The sequence below is a fragment of the Arachis stenosperma genome, chromosome 10, assembly GCF_014773155.1.
Source record: "Arachis stenosperma cultivar V10309 chromosome 10, arast.V10309.gnm1.PFL2, whole genome shotgun sequence".
Classification (NCBI taxonomy): domain Eukaryota; kingdom Viridiplantae; phylum Streptophyta; class Magnoliopsida; order Fabales; family Fabaceae; genus Arachis; species Arachis stenosperma.
Window position 1 is genome coordinate 64,034,651 of NC_080386.1, and position 15,970 is coordinate 64,050,620.

Genomic DNA, 15,970 nt, shown 5'->3' on the forward strand with positions numbered 1-15,970 from the left:
CTTGTGGTGCTCACTGCTGCCACTTGCAAGCCATCAATTCTCTTAGCCATTTGCTCAAATTGTTGTTGAATCTGTTGCTGCATCATCTTGTTTTGAGCTAAGATTGAATCAACTCCTTCCAACTCCATGACTCCTCTTCTCTGTGATGGTTGGCGTTGTCTTTGATGAGCAAAGAAATATTGGTTGTTGGCCACCATATCAATGAGGTTTCGAGCTTCCTCTGTGGTTTTCATGAGTTGTAGAGAGCCTCCGGCAGAGTGATCAAGAGCTTCTTGAGCTTTAAGAGTGAGGCCTTCATAGAAGTTTTGTAGCTTGTCCCACTCAGTGAACATCTCTGGTGGACACTTCCTCAATAGAGCCTTGTATCTCTCCCATGCTTCATATAAGCTCTCGGCCTCCAATTGAGTGAATGTTTGAACCTCTGTCTTCAACCTTAGGACTCTTTGAGGAGGGTAGAATTTGGCAAGGAACTTGCTCACCAAGTCATCCCAAGTGTTGATGCTTTCTTTTGGAAAGGTCTCTAGCCATTGAGTTGCTTTATCTCTAAGAGAAAATGGAAAGAGTAGCAACTTGTAGCTGTCAGGAGGTACCCCATTTGTTTTCACCGTATCACAGATTCTCAAGAAAGTAGACAAATGCTGGTTTGGATCCTCCAAGGGCCCTCCTCCAAAAGAGCAATTGTTTTGCACCAGAGTTATGAGTTGTGGCTTAAGTTCAAAGTTGTTTGCATTGACATTGGGAGGAAGAATGCTACTCCCACAATGTTTGGCATTAGCAAATGTGTATGAAGCCAAGACTCTTCTCTGTTGGTCATTGTTGGCTCCTCCTCCTGGGTGATTGGTATCTCCTTCCATATCTTGGAATTCTTCCTCAGATTCTTCTTCTTCTCCAACAATATTCTTCCCTCTTTCAGCTCTTCTTATTCTCCGAAGAGTCCTTTGATCAATTTCAGAGCGGATAGTAGAGGATCTTCCTATACCTGACATACAAACACACAACAATAAACACACAAACCCAGAGAGTTAACAAAACTTCAATCTATTGCTAGAATGAGGTTTTGGTTAGTTTAAGCAAAAATTCAAACAGTTAGTGTGTTAGTGAGAGTTAGAATAACAGAAAAGAAAAAGTGCTTAATCTAGACCTCCACTTCACTTAATCATTGTCAATCTATTTCAATCCCCGGCAACGGCACCAAAAACTTGATGTGTGGAAAATGATCCAACACAAAACTCACCGGCAAGTGTACCGGGTCGCATCAAGTAATAATAACTCACATGAGTGAGGTCGATCCCACAGGGATTGAAGGATTGAGCAATTTTAGTTTAGTGGGTGGTTTAGTCAAGCAAATCAAGTGTTGGTTGAGTGATTTGTGTTTAACAGAAAGTAAATGACAGTAAGTGTAAAGGGGGAAAGGGAAATGGGCAGTAAATTGGAGAGCAAGAAAGAAAAATTGCAGAATCTTAAAGAACAAGAAACTAAATAACTGAAACTTAAAGTGCAAGAAAGGTAAATTGCAGTAACTTAAATGGCAAGTAATGTAAATTGCTTGAATGTAAAAGGGAATTGAGGAATGGGATTGCAGGATCTAAACGAAGGAAAAGTAAATTTCAGTAATGAAGGTAGCAGAAATTGAATTGGATGCAAACAGAAATTTAAACAGCAAGGAAATTAAAATGCAGTAAAGGTTCACAGAAGAACCAAAAGTGATCTCAGGATCCCAAGGGCTTAGGTAGCAGAGCCTAAAACCCAATTTCCTTCCCAGATCTGAATGAACTAAGCAATTGACAGAAAATGAAAGAAGAAGCAATAGAAGAACCGAATTGAAAGTGAATTATGCAGAAAACAAATTTAAACAGAGCTAGAATGGGAATTGGGACAGAATTTCCCCAATTTCACACATCCACAACTCAGAAAACAGAAGAGTAGAATTGCCCAAGGGAATTGAGGAAGGAGATCAATCAATTCTCCCTTGATCCTCTGAAGTCTCGGCCAATTCTCTCAAGAATAATTCCAAGAGAGTCAAAGCTCCAAAGGAATGTGAAAGTGAAAATTCAAAAGCCAAGGTAAAAGTAAAAATTCAAAAGTGAGCATAAAGGTCTTAATTACATCAAACTCACTACTATTTATACACTTTCTATTCTTGGATAATGGGGTTTGGATGGGCTTTTGAATTGGTGAAGAAATGAATTAAAATGGGAATTTAATTTGGATTTTCGGCCCATGAAATCCACTCCCAGGAGGCTGCCCTGCCCTCGCCAAGGGCGGGGCAGAAAATGTTGATGCGCGCGCTTGGTGCGCCATGCTTCACGTTGATGCGTGGGATGCTCCCTGCCCGCGCCAAGGGCAGGGCAGGAATGGTTGGGTGCGCCAGGAAAGGAATGTTGCGCGCGGTTGGTGCGCCAGGAAGCAAAGTTGGTGCGCCAGCTTCAAATGCTGCCCTGCCCGCGCCAAGGGCAGGGCAAGGTTCCTTCCTTCACGTCGTGGGTTCGATCCTGGGAGGAAGCAAACACGCTAGTTATTTTCTTGGTTTCTTGGCACCATAGTCACCCTTAGTTCTTGGCTTCCTCATGGTCCCTTGTTCGAAACTTGTAGCTTGCATGGGTGTCATTTTCCCTTGAATTTCTTTCCTCATGGAGCCCGATCCTGCTCTCCACAAGGGCAGGGCAGAAATTGCTTCTCTTGGTTCCAAGGCATCATTTTGTGCTCTGCCCTTTGGAGTGGGCAGGGCAGAGTTGCCTTTCTTGGTTCGGTCACTTAATGCTGTCCTCCTAGAGGGCATTCTGCCCTTGTGGAGGGCAAGGTTGCTTCCCCTATGAGTTGCGGCACGCTATTTCTTGATTCGGCCACGCTTTCCTTTTCTTGGCTACACTTTTTATGCCACGCTTTTCATTTTCTTTTCTTTTCTTCACCTATAATAAACCAAACAACCACTCAAAGTATCACTAAATTCAAGAGGCTTATAAATCAATTAAAATGCAATTAAAATTAGCTCAAACCTCAATGATTAACATTAAATTCATAGTGGTTGCTTGATTTATAGAAGTTATGCATTTTCACTCCAAATCACTAACTTAGGATGCAAGAAAGTGCATAAATGCTAACAAAACAAGTGAAATTAGCTTGAAAAATGGGTATATGATGACTTGTCATCAAAGTCCAAACCTTCAGACAGAAGGATGGAGAATCCCTCTATGAAGCTTGGGAAAGATACAAACAATTGATCAGAAAGTGTCCATCTGACATGCTTTCTGAATGGAGCATCATAGGTATTTTCTATGATGGTCTCTCTGAACTATCCAAGATGTCTTTGGATAGCTCTGCTGGAGGATCTCTTCATCTGAAGAAGACGCCTACAGAAGCTCAAGAGCTAATTGAAATGGTTGCAAATAACCAATTCATGTACACTTCTGAAAGGAATCCTGTGAACAATGGGACTAATCAGAAGAAAGGAGTTCTTGAGATTGATACTCTGAATGCCATTCTGGCTCAGAATAAAATATTGACTCAACAAGTCAATTTGATTTCTCAAAGTCTGTCTGAAATGCAAAATGCACCAAGCAGTACTAAGGAGGCTTCATCTGAAGAAGAAGCTTATGATCCTGAGAACCCTTCAATGGAAGAGGTGAATTACCTAGGAGAACCCTATGGAAACACCTATAATTCTTCATGGAGAAATCACCCAAATTTCTCATGGAAGAATCAAGAGAGACCTCAACAAGGTTTCAACAACAATAATGGTGGAAGAAACAGGTTTAGCAATGGCAAGCCTTTTCCATCATCTTCTCAGCAACAGACAGAGAATTCTAAGCAGAACCCCTCTGACTTAGCAACCATGGTCTCTGATCTAATCAAAACCACTCAAAGTTTCATGACTGAAACAAGGTCCTCCATTAGGAATTTGGAGGCACAAGTGGGACAGCTGAGTAAGAAAATTACTAAACTCCCTCCAAGTACTCTTCCAAGCAATACAGAAGAAAATCCAAAAGGAGAGTGCAAGGTCATCAACATGGCCAAATTTGGAGAGGAAGAAGAGGAAGTGAACGCCACTGAGGAAGACCTCAATGGGCATGCACCAACCTCCTCTGAGTTCCCCAATGAGGAACCATGGGAATCTGAGGCTCAAAATGAGACCATAGAGATTCCATTGGATTTACTTCTGCCATTCATGAGCTCTGATGAGTATTCTTCCTCTGAAGAGGATAAGTATGCCACTGAAGAGCAAGTTGCTAAATACCTTGGAGCAATCATGAAGCTAAATGACAAGTTATTTGGAAATGAGACTTGGGAGAATGAACCTCCTTTGCTCACCAAAGAACTGGATGACTTGTCTAGGCAGAAATTACCTCAAAAGAGACAAGATCCTGGGAATTTTTCCATACCTTGTACCATAGGCATCATGACCTTCAAGAAGGCTCTGTGTGACTTAGGGTCAAGTGTGAACCTCATGCCTCTCTCTGTAATGGAGAAGCTAGGGATCTTTGAGGTACAAGCTTCAAGAATCTCACTAGAGATGGCAGACAACTCAAGAAAGCAAGCTCATGGACTTGTAGAGAATGTGTTGGTAAAAGTTGAAGACCATTACATCCCTACTGATTTCATAGTCCTAGAGACTGGGAGGTGCATGGATGAATCCATCATCCTTGGTAGACCCTTCCTAGCCACAGCAAAGGCTGTGATTGATGTTGATGGAGGTGAACTGATCATTCAAGTGAATGAAGAATCCTTTGTGTTTAAGGCTCAAGGATACCCCTCTGTCATCATGGAGAAGAAGCATGAAGAGCTTCTCTCAAATCAAGAGACAAACAGAGCCTCCACAGTCAAACTCTAAGTTTGGTGTTGGGAGGCCACAACCAAACTCTAAGTTTGGTGTTGAACCCCCACATTCAAACTCTAAGTTTGGTGTTGGGAGGTTCCAACATTGCTCTGAGTATCTGTGAGGCTCCATGAGAGCCCTCTGTCAAGCTACTGACATTAAAGAAGCGCTTGTTGGGAGGCAACCCAATGTTATATTTTATCTATTTTCTTTTGTTATTTTTTGTTTTTTGTAGGTTGATGATCATAAGAAGTCACAAAATCAATTGAAAAAGCAAAAACAGAATGAAAAACAGGAAGAAAAACAGCACACCCTGGAGGAAGAACTCACTGGCGATTAAACGCCAATGAGGGTAGCAGTTGGGCGTTTAACGCCCAGTCTGGCACCATTCTGGGCGTTTAACGCCAGAAAGGGGCACCAGACTGGCGTTAAATGCCAGGAAAGGGCTAGAACCTGGCGTTAAACGCCAGAAATGGGCACCAGCCCGGCGTTTAACGCCAGAATTGGCTCAAAACGTGTTTTTGAATGCCATTTGGTGCAGGGATGACTTTTCCTTGACACCTAAGGATCTGTGGACCCCACAGGATCCCCACAAACCCCCCACTTATCAAATCCCATCTTTCTCTTCACCACTCACCTCCATAAAACCCCACTTACCTCACCATCCAAATTCAAACCACTACTTCTTCCCCTTTTGGCCGAACCACAAAGCCATCTCCCTCTCCTCCATTTCTTCTTCTTCTACTCTCTTCTTTCTTCTTTTGCTCGAGGATGAGCAAACCTTTTAAGTTTGGTGTGGTAAAAGCATTGCTTTTTGTTTTTCCATAACCATTTATGGCATCCAAAGCCGGTTCAACTGAGAAGGCATGACCTCAAGCCCATCACTAAGAAGAAGATGGAGCAAACAAGAGACCCCTCTCATCATGAGATCCCTGAGATACCTCAAAGGATGCACTTTCCTCCACAAGACTATTGGGAGCAACTGAACACCTCCCTAGGAGAATTAAGTTCCAACATGGGACAACTAAGGGTGGAGCACCAAGAACATGCCATCCTCCTCCATGAAATTAGAGAAGATCAAAGAATCATGAGAGAGGAGCAACAAAGACATGGAAGAGACATTGAGGAGCTCAAGCACTCCAGAGGACCTTCAAGAGGAAGAACAAGCCGCCATCACTAAGGTGGACCCGTTCTTTAATCTCCTTGTTCTTTATTTTCTTGTTTTTCGAAATTTTCATGCTTATGTTTATCCATGTTTGTGTCTTATGATCATTAGTGTCTTAGTGTCTATGCCTTAAAGCTATGAATATGAATCCATCACCTTTCTTAAATGAAAACTGTTTTTATCACAAAAGAACAAGAAGTGCAGGATTTCAAATTCATCTTTAAAACTAGCTTAATTAGTTTGATGTGGTGACAATACTTTTTGTTTTCTGAATGTATGCTTGAACAGTGCATATGTCTTTTGAATTTGTGGTCATGAATGTTAAAATTGTTGGCTCTTGAAAGAATGATGAAAAAGGAGACATGTTACTGAGGATCTGAAAAATCATAAAAATGATTCTTGAAGCAAGAAAAAGCAGTGAATACAAAAAAAAAAGAGAGAAAACGAAAAAAAAAGAAGAAAGAGAAAAAGAAAGAAAAAGAAAGAAATAAAGTTGTGATCCAAGGCAAAAAGAGTGTGCTTAAGAACCCTGGACACCTCTAATTGGGGACTCTAGCAAAGCTGGGTCACAATCTGAAAAGGTTCACCCAATTATGTGTCTGTGGCATGTATGTATCCGGTGGTAATACTGGAAGACAGAGTGCTTTGGGCAACGGCCAAGACTCAATAAGTAGCTGTGTTCAAGAATCATCATACTTAACTAGGAGAATCAATAACACTATCTGGATTCTGAGTTCCTAAAGAAGCCAATCATTCTGAATTTCAAAGGATAAAGTGAGATGCCAAAACTGTTCGGAGGCAAAAAGCTACTAGTCCCGCTCATCTAATTTGGAGCTAAGTTTCATTGATAATTTGGAATCTATAGTATATTCTCTTCTTTTTATCTTATTTGATTTTCAGTTGCTTGGGGACAAGCAACAATTTAAGTTTGGTGTTGTGATGAGCGGATAATTTGTACGCTTTTTGGCATTGTTTTTAGTATGTTTTTGGTAGTTTTAGTTGAGTTCTTAGTATATTTTTATTAGTTTTTAGTTAAAATTCACTTTTCTGGACTTTACTATGAGTTTGTGTGTTTTTCTGTGATTTCAGGTATTTTCTGGCTGAAATTGAGGGACCTGAGCAAAAATCTGATTCAGAGACTGAAAAGGACTGCAGATGCTGTTGGATTCTGACCTCCCTGCACTCGAAGTGGATTTTCTGGAGCTACAGAAGCCCAATTGGCGCGATCTCAACGGCGTTGGAAAGTAGACATCCTGGGCTTTCCAGAAATATATGATAGTCCATACTTTGCCCAAGATTTGATGGCCCAAACCGGCGTTCAAAGTCACCTACAGAAATTCCAGCGTTAAACGCCGGAACTGGCACCAAAATGGGAGTTAAACGCCCAAACTGGCATAAAAGCTGGCGTTTAACTCCAAGAAGAGTCTCTACACGAAAATGCTTCATTTGCTCAGCCCAAGCACACACCAAGTGGGCCCGGAAGTGGATTTTTATGTCATTTACTCATCTCTGTAAACCTTAGGCTACTAGTTCTCTATATATAGGACCTTTTACTATTGTATTTTCATCTTTGGACATCTAGTTCTTAGATCATTTGGGAGGCTGGCCATTCGGCCATGCCTAGACCTTGTTCTTATGTATTTTCAACGGTGGAGTTTCTACACACCATAGATTAAGGTGTGGAGCTCTGCTGTACCTCGAGTATTAATGCAATTACTATTGTTCTTCTATTCAATTCCGCTTGTTCTTTGTCCAAGATATCACTTGTTCTTCAACTTGATGAATGTGATGATCCGTGACACTCATCATCATTCTCCCCTATGAACAAAGTGACTGACAACCACTTTTGTTCTACAAGCAACCAAGGCTCTAGTGAATATCTCTTGGATTCTTTAACCGGAATCTTCGTGGTATAGGCGAGAACTGATGGCGGCATTCAAGAGAATCCAGAAGGTCTAAACCTTTTCTGTGGTATTCTGAGTAGGATTCAATGACTGAATGACTGTGACGTGCTTCAAACTCCTAGCAGGCGGGGCGTTAGTGACAGACACAAAAGAATCAATGGATTCTATTCCGGCCTGACCGAGAACCGACAGCTGAATTCTGCGTGCTGTGACAGAGCATATGCAATCGTTTTCACTGAGAGGATGGGAGGTAGCCACTGACAACAGTGAAACCCTACACGAGCTTGCCATGGAAAGGAGTAAGAAGGATTGGATGAAGACAGTAGGAAAGCAGAGAGACAGAAGGGAAAGCATCTTCATACGCTTATCTGAAGCTCTCACCAATGATATACATAAGTACCTCTATCTTTATCTTTATGTTTTATTCATTCATCATCTATACCCATTTGAGTCTGCCTGACTGAGATTTACAAGGTGACCATAGCTTGCTTCATACCAACAATCTCCGTGGGATCGACCCTTACTCACGTAAGGTATTACTTGGACGACCCAGTGCACTTGCTGGTTAGTTGTGCGAAGTTGTAGTGATCACAATTTCGTGCACCAGCGCTACACTGATGTATTCAACGAGTCTATAGCCTTGGCCGACAGGCCCGGGTAATCTTTGAAATTTCATCATGATGGGGATAGATCATTGCAATTGTTGGTCTTCAACGAGGAATTCCTAGTAAGCGCGAGTCATCAGCTCGCATTGACTACGTCCCTGCCCTTTGTACACACCGCCCGTTGATGCCAAGGCATCTTAGGCTAGTTTCACTAGCATTTTTCTGTTAGTTTTAGTTGTTTTATGCATTTTCTTGAGCTTAAAGTAACCAAGAATGGTTAAATGAATAACAAAGCAATGAACCATCCAAACAGTATGATTTTGATGCAAATTTCATGAGTTTTTAGTTAGATTACTTGAATGCTATGAATGAAAGATTTCTCATGAAATTTTGCAAGACTTTGATGCAGTTGTTTGGATGATTTCAGGGAAGAAGAGGCTAGGCAAGGAAGCAACAAAATCAATAAAGGAAGCTTGAATATCACATGTGGAGTTTAAGCTCCAGTTTAAGCTTAAACTGGAGCTTAAACGCCAAAATCATGAAAGCTGAGGAAAGGGCTGAAAGTGGCGTTTAACCTCCAGTTTAAAGTTAAACGCCAGAATTGAAAAGCACCAGGGAGCTATTTCCACGTTTAAGCTCCAGTTTAACCTTAAACTGGAGCTTAAACGTGTTCGACCATTCTCCTCCAGGGTTGCGTTTTGCATTTCCACGTTTAAGCTCCAGTTTAAGCTTAAACTGGAGCTTAAACGTGTTCGACCTTTACCCTCCAGGATGGCTTTCCTCCATTTCCACGTTTAAGCTTCAATTTAACCTTAAACTGATGCTTAAACGTGTTCGACAATTCCACACTCCAGGGTTGCCTTCTTCCATTTCCACGTTTAAGCTTCAGTTTAACCTTAAACTGAAGCTTAAACGTGTTCGACTTATATCACCTCCAGGAGTGTCCAACGTTTAAGTTGCAGTTTAAGCTTAAACTGCAACTTAAACGCCACTAATTGAAAAGGTTTCTGGGCCAAAGATATTGCAGTTTAAGTTAGCATTTGAGCACAAATATTAACTTAAACGTACTCTGGTATGAAACCCAATTGAATATCATGGTTTATGGGATTGGGCCTGAAGAATTGATGAGTCTGGAATTTCAATTTGTTGAGTCATGTGTCATTACTTGATTATCACTAAGTTGGCTCAATGAATGTTGCAGAATTGGATCAGCAGCCTCATCAAGATTATGGATCATAAACCCAAAGCAAAAGGAAATCAGGGAAAGGCCTCAAAGCCCAAGAAACACAACAGAAGCTCAATTTAGAAAGTGTATAAATAGGATAGAATTTAAGTTAGTGGGGGACTTTTGAACACGGAGAAACTTTTATCATTTTTCTAGTTTTCATCTTTTTGTAATTGAATTCAGAGCTATGACTCACTAAACCCCTTTCATTGGGTTAGGGAGCTCTATTGTAATTCAATGAATCAATAATAGTTTTTATCTTCTTCTTCAATCTTTTCTCTTGAATTTTGTTAGAAAGCTTCTCGATCTAATTCCATTGGTTAGTTGTCTTGGGAAAGAAACTATCCATAATTGGAATCCTTCGGAACCTTGGGAAAGGAATGGAGGATTCATGCTAGAGAAGCTTTCTCACAGTGAATTGGATTGGGGTTTGGATGGATATTGTGACATGTAATCCTACCAAATTATGGTTCATGAAACTGTGTGGTATAATCAGTGATCGAGCATCATCTCTTCTTATGAACATTTAAACCAAGGGATTGGGAATTTGTTTGTTTTTAGAGAGAATTGGTGAGCCAAGGGATTGGGATCCAATCATATAAGATTGCCAAGCAAAATTCAATGAATGCATTGGTTGAGGAAGGGATAAAAATGTTTTGATTCGGAGATCTCAATATCTCCTGAAACCCAATGAATTCCCCATTTCTGATCTACCACTTTCTCTTTACATTCTGCAATTAAATTCATGCAATCACCCCGATCCCCTTTTAATTTCAGCAATTTAGCTTCTCGCTCTTTAATTCATGCAATTTAAGATTCCGCACTTTTAATTTCTTGCCATTTACGTTTCCCGCCAATTTTACATTCCGCAATTCTCATCTAAATCTTGATTCCGCTCAACTAAAACACACTTCTAATCCGAATTGCTCACTCAACCAATCCTTGTGGGATTCGACCTCACTCTATTGTGAGTTTTTACTTGACGATAACCGGTGCACTTGCCGGAAGGAATTTTTGCCGATCGTGCAATTTCCTAAAATCGTAGCTATCAAGTTTATGGCTATCAAGTTTATGGCGCCGTTGCCGGGGATTGGTTTTCGATTGACAATTCTCAAATTGGAAGTTAACTAGATTGAGCATTGTTCTTGTTTTGTTAATTCAGTTCAAGTTACTTGTTGAATTTTAATTTCTGCACTCTGTTACTTGCTTTCTTTCTTTAATCCTTTAAATTCAAGCAACTAACTCACTGACTCACTAACTATTTGAATTAATTCCTCAACTGCTCTAACCATACTCTTCCATTAACCAAGAGTATTTCACTTGTTTGTTGCCTGTGCTGTGTTCGTGTATGACAGGTAGGCGAGGAGAGACATCAACTCATCCATATATCGAACCAGAGAGGACCCTTCATAAACTTAGAAGGGAAGCAAGAGGGAAGAGAGTACTGGGAGAAGAAGAATCTGAAGGAGAATCTGAGGACAATTTTGAGGAAGCTCTAGATCTCAACATGGATAGAGAAGTTCACAACCATGAGAGAGCTGATGGAAACAATGCCATTCCCGAGAGGAGGGTTCTTGGTTCATACATAAACCCAACCTCTTGGAATTGTGGTAGCAGCATTCAGAAACCACCCATTCAGGCCAACAATTTTGAACTCAAACCACAGTTAATATCACTGGTGGAGGATCATTGTTCATTTGGTGGGAGTGCTAATGAAGATCCAAACCAACACCTCACAAAATTCCTGAGAATTTGCGACACTGTGAAGTCCAATGGAGTCCAGGAAGATGCCTATAAACTGCTCTTGTTCCCATTTTCACTTAGGGACAAAGCAGCTAAGTGGCTGGAATCATTCCCAAGGGGGAGCCTAACAACCTGGGATGAGGTGGAAAGCAAGTTTCTGGCACGTTTCTACCCCCCACAAAAGGTCAATAGGCTTCGATCTGAGGTTCAGACTTTTAGACAACAAGATGGTGAAACTCTCTACGAGGCATGGGAGAGGTTCAAGGATTTGACAAGGAAATGCCCACCAGACATGTTCCATGACTGGGTGCAATTGCATATTTTCTATGATGGACTTTCTTATGAATCAAGGAAGGCTGTAGACCATTCATCAGGAGGTTCATTGAATAGGAGAAGTCATGGTGGAGAAGGCCTTGTGTGACTTAGGGGCCAGTATCAATTTGATGTCTCTAACAATGATGAGAAGAATGAAGATTGAGGAAGCCAAACCAACAAGAATGGCCCTCCAATTGGCAGATCGAACTTTTAAATTCCCTCATGGGATAGTTGAGGATTTGTTGGTGAAAGTGGGAGATTTTATATTTCCTGCCGATTTTGTGGTGTTAGATATAGAGGAAGAAGCCAAAGCTTCGATAATCCTGGGAGGACCCTTCCTGGCTACTGCTGGAGCCATCATAGATGTCCAAAAGGGTGAACTCACTCTTAGACTACATGATGAGCAATTGGTGTTTAACGTATTCAAGGCAATGAGCTATCCATCAGAATCACTAAAGGAATGCATGAGGGTGGATGTAGTGGACATTGCAGTACAAGAAACCTTTGAGGAAACAACAAAGGAAGTGGCAGAAGAGGAGTTCACCAAGGATATTGAAGTTAGTGACATCAAGGCTGCTGAAACAACCATGCCAAGCATGCCAGAGAGAGTGAAAGAAGAGAAGGAAGCACCAAAACCTGAGCTCAAAGCATTGCCCCCTAATCTCAAGTATGCATACTTGGGTAGTGATGAGAGCCATCCTGTTATCATTAGCTCTGCCCTGAGCCAAGAACAGGAAGAAGAATTGATCAAGGTGCTACAAACTCATCAAGATGCCATTGGATGGACCCTAGCTGATTTGAAGGGGATAAGTTCATCCATATGCATGCATAAAATCTTGTTAGAAGAGGATGCTAGACCCTCCATTCAAGCTCAGAGAAGATTGAATCTCGTCATGAAAGAAGTGGTACAAAAGGAGGTCATGAAGTTATGGCAGGCAGGGGTAATCTACCCCATTTCTGATAGCCCATGGGTTAGTCCCATCCATGTAGTTCCCAAGAAAGGTGGCATAACTGTGGTGCCAAATAAGAGGAACGAACTCATACCCACAAGAACTGTCACTGGGTGGAGGATGTGCATAGACTACAGGAAGCTCAATGAAGCCACCAGAAAAGATCATTTCCCACTCCCATTCATGGATCAGATGCTTGAAAGGCTTGCAGGACATGCTTACTATTGCTTTCTGGATGGATACTCAGGCTATAATCAGATAGTAGTTGATCCAAGAGATCAAGAGAAAACATCATTTGTTTGTCCATATGGAGTTTTTGCTTATAGACGCATGCCCTTTGGATTGTGCAATGCACCTGCCACTTTCCAAAGATGCATGCTGTCCATCTTTTCGAACATGATTGAAAAATTTATTGAGGTTTTCATGGATGATTTTTCTGTGTTTGGAGATTCTTTTCCTAGCTGCCTACACCACCTTGCCTTGGTGCTTAAGAGATGCCAAGAGACCAACCTAGTATTAAACTGGGAAAAGTGTCATTTCATGGTCACAGAAGGAATAGTCCTTGGCCACAAAATCTCTAATAGAGGCATTGAGGTGGACAGAGCTAAGGTGGAACTCATTGAAAAACTACCTCCACCAAGTAATGTCAAGGCAGTTAGGAGTTTTTGGGACACGCTGGCTTTTACAGAAGGTTTATTAGAGACTTTTCTAAAATAGCCAAACCTTTGAGTAACTTGCTTGTCTCTGATACACCCTTTGTATTTGATAAAAATTGCATGCTAGCCTATGAACTTTTGAAGCAAAAACTTTCCTCTGCACCTATCATTGCCCCACCTGATTGGAACTTACCTTTTGAACTGATGTGTGATGCATCAGACCTTGCTATTGGGGCAGTGTTAGGACAAAGGAAAGACAATTTGGTACATGTGATTTATTATGCCAGTAAAGTCTTGAATGATAACCAAAGGAATTACACAACCACTGAAAAAGAACTCTTGGCAATAGTCTTTGCATTTGACAAATTTAGATCCTATCTCATTGGATCTAAAGTCATTGTCTTCACTGATCATTCAGCTTTAAAATACTTACTTGCTAAACAGGAATCCAAACCAAGACTTATTAGATGGGTTCTTTTGTTGCAGGAATTTGACATTGAAATCAAAGACAAGAAGGGTGTAGAGAACAAGGTGGCAGACCATTTATCAAGGATACCATGTGAAGAAGGAAGCACACAAAGCACACATATAAATGAGTGCTTTCCTGATGAACAACTCATGGTAATTCACAAAGCACCCTGGTTTGCAGACATAGCAAACTTCAAGGCCACTGGGAGTTTGCCGTTAGAATTTAACAAGCATCAAAGGAAGAAATTGGTAAATGATGCCAAATACTTCATCTGGGACGAACCATACTTGTTCAAAAAATGTTCGGATGGCATACTCAGAAGATGCATATCAGAGGAAGAAGGAAGGGAAGTCTTATGGGACTGCCATAGCTCCACTTATGGAGGACATTTTGCAGGAGAAAGAACAGCAGCTAAGGTTTTGCAGTGTGGTTTTTATTGGCCCACTATCTTCAAAGATGCAAAGGAACTAGTGAAGCACTGCCATGAATGCCAGAAAGCGGGGAACCTGCCAAGAAGAAATGAAATGCCACAACAGTTCATTCTGGAACTTGAATTGTTTGATGTATGGGGGATAGATTTCATGGGACCCTTTCCCACCTCATACTCAAATAATTACATTCTTGTGGCAGTAGACTATGTCTCCAAATGGGTTGAAGCAATAGCAACTCCAACCAATGATAATAAGGTAGTCATGAACTTCCTCAGAAAACACATTTTTTGCCGTTTTGGGGTTCCAAGAGCAATCATCAGTGATGGAAGAAGCCATTTCTGCAACAAACCATTAGAGGCATTGCTTCTAAAATATGGAGTCAAACACAAGGTAGCCACACCATACCATCCACAGACAAGTGGGCAAGCCGAAATATCTAATAGGGAACTCAAAAGAATCCTGGAAAAGACTGTGGGAACTTCAAGGAAGGACTGGTCGATTAAACTAGATGATGCTCTTTGGGCATATAGGACAGCTTTCAAAACACCCATTGGAATGTCTCCTTACCAACTAGTATATGGAAAAGCTTGCCATTTGCCACTGGAGTTGGAGCACAAGGCATTTTGGGCCTTGAAACTCTTGAACTTGGACAGCAAAGCTGCTGGAGAAAGAAGGATGTTGCAAATTCAAGAGTTGGAAGAATTCAAAGCTGAAGCTTATGAGAATGCCAAAATTTACAAAGAAAGAGCAAAGAAGAAGCATGACAGCAACATAGCCCCAAGGAAATTTGAAGAGGGACAAAAAGTATTGCTCTACAATTCTAGGCTGAAGCTATTTCCAGGGAAGCTAAAATCAAGGTGGTCTGGACCATTCCTTCTCACCAAGGTCTCCCAATATGGACAAGTAGAAATCATGGAAGAAAAGTCACAACGAACCTTCACTGTGAATGGTCAAAGACTAAAACATTACTTGGGAGATGTGGAGGAGAAGGACAAGGTTAAATATCACCTCAACTGAGGAAGCTGACCGTCAAGCTAATGACGTTAAAGAAGCGCTTGTTGGGAGGCAACCCAACCTGAGGTAATACTCCTTTGCTGTTTCTTTTATTTGTTTCAATAAAAAGGTGAAGTAGTTTCTGTGCATTGCAAAGAATTAAGTTTGGTGTTTCACACCAAACAATGAATTCCCCATTTCTGATCTACCACTTTGTCTTTACATTCTGCAATTAAATTCATGCAATCACCCCGATCCCTTTTTAATTTCAGCAATTTAGCTTCTCGCTCTTTAATTCATGCAATTTAAGATTCCGCACTTTTAATTTCTTGCCATTTACGTTTCCCGCCAATTTTACATTCCGCAATTCTCATCTAAATCTTGATTCCGCTCAACTAGAACACACTTCTAATCCGAATTGCTCACTCAACCAATCCTTGTGGGATTCGACCTCACTCTATTGTGAGTTTTTACTTGACGATAACCGGTGCACTTGTCGGAAGGAATTTTTGCCGATCGTGCAATTTCCTAAAATCGTCGCTCCTACCGATTGAATGGTCCGGTGAAGTGTTCGGATCGCGGCGACGTGGGCGGTTCGCTGCCGGCAACGTTGTGAGAAGTCCACTGAACCTTATCATTTAGAGGAAGGAGAAGTCGTAACAAGGTTTCCGTAGGTGAACCTGCGGAAGGATCATTGTCGA

The 15,970-nt window shown here is 41.2% G+C and overlaps 1 non-coding gene across 1 annotated transcript; it reads right to left on the bottom strand.

The window, feature by feature from the left end:
• Positions 1-11,645: 11,645 nt before the first annotated feature.
• On the bottom strand, positions 11,646-11,749 carry LOC130958382 (small nucleolar RNA R71). Its single transcript, XR_009077507.1, has one exon. It is a non-coding gene; the product is annotated as a small nucleolar RNA R71 (small nucleolar RNA).
• Positions 11,750-15,970: the final 4,221 nt, after the last annotated feature.